The sequence below is a fragment of the Aplysia californica genome, unplaced genomic scaffold (genome assembly GCF_000002075.1).
Source record: "Aplysia californica isolate F4 #8 unplaced genomic scaffold, AplCal3.0 scaffold00094, whole genome shotgun sequence".
In the NCBI taxonomy this organism is placed as follows: Eukaryota; Metazoa; Mollusca; class Gastropoda; order Aplysiida; family Aplysiidae; genus Aplysia; species Aplysia californica.
This window is the reverse complement of record NW_004797364.1, coordinates 478867-480237: the sequence shown is the minus strand read 5'-3', so window position 1 is coordinate 480237 and position 1371 is coordinate 478867. Positions and strand designations below refer to the sequence as shown.

The following is a 1371-nucleotide window of genomic DNA, read 5'->3' as shown; positions in this document are numbered from 1 at the left end:
TTTTGGTCGCTACCCGGATTCGAACCCGGGACCTTTGAATGAGAGGCCAAAAACTTAACCTCTAGGCCACGAGAGCCCCCAGGTAAGTATTCACCGCCGAATATCGAAATAATAATATGTGAGGCAGCGTGGTGGAATCAGGCTCTCGTCAATTTTTGGGCATGTAGAGTTATTGGAGTCATCTTAAAGCTTGTTCATTTGTCTTTATTTCACTGAAAAAAGTATCCATTTATCTTGAGTACAAATCGAGATATTTGCGAATGAAGGAGGTGGGGTCACCTGTTTTCAGATGTAAAATTAGGGAGAAAATGGCCGCCAAAGGTTGGTTATTTACTTAGCTTAAGAGTCCGTGGTAACTGAAAATTTACATTTTGTGTGCCTTTAATCAACCATTTTAAGAAAAATCCACTCTGAAATGAATTCTTTAATGGGCATGAAAGGTGTTAAGCCAGAAAATAAACATTTAATAAAAATTCACAAACCTGCGGAAAAATGCAAGTTTCTTCTCTTTGATTATTTTGACGAGAGCCTGATTCCACCTCGCTGCCTCACAAATGTTGCAAATTCTGCATTGGTTCAAACCTACATCTGGATTTTTCTCAGTGTAAAAATAAAGTTACGTGAACGATAACATAAAGCACCTAGGCTGCAGAGAAAGAGGTAGACCTCGAATGATAGGCAGTTATGAATTTCCAGACAAATAAACACCGGTTACGGAGTAAAATTGTTTGTATTTTTTTCCGAGAACGCCAGGTGTAGATCTTTCCTACCAGACGATCAGAGGTGTGGCTGAAAGACAGCAGTAAGAAGGAGCCGCCAAGGAGTAGTAGTAGAAAGGCTTCAGAAAGAGTCAGGAGCCCAGTGGAGGGGGCAAAGGGGGTAAGGAGGTGGGGAAAGAAATTGAAGACGAAAGCAGACGATAGAATATTGCAAGAGAGAAGGAAGGAAGGTGAAAGTAGAAAATTTTAAAGAAGAAAACATTTCGGTCGCTACCCGGATTCGGGTGAGGGTGCGGTGACGGGGCGGTTAGTGCGCTCGTCTCCGAAGCGGAAAGTCCGGGTTCAAGCCTGGGTTCGGACACGGATTTTTTTCGCCCCCTCCTGCCCACCCAGCAGTAATGGGTACCTGATTTCGAGTTGGGGAAGTAAAGGTGGCGTGGAAAGGAACTGGCAACCCTACCACGATATGCCAAAGGTCCAGGAAGTTGTCTCACAAATAAGACAATCCCCAATGTCCGGATCGGATGCAGAAACAACTTTACTTTTTTTTAACCCGGATTCAAACCCGGGACCTTTGAATGAAAGGCGAACACCTTAACTTCTAGAACACGAGAGCCCCTTTGATAATAATTATTTTTATAATATTAATAAT

The 1371-nt window shown here is 42.9% G+C and overlaps 1 protein-coding gene across 1 annotated transcript in view; it reads left to right on the top strand.

Annotated features, from left to right (window-relative positions):
• LOC101847181 (protocadherin-11 X-linked) overlaps window positions 1–1371 on the top strand; it is a gene marked incomplete in the record, with an annotated part of 12548 nt that overhangs the window by 2643 nt on the left and 8534 nt on the right.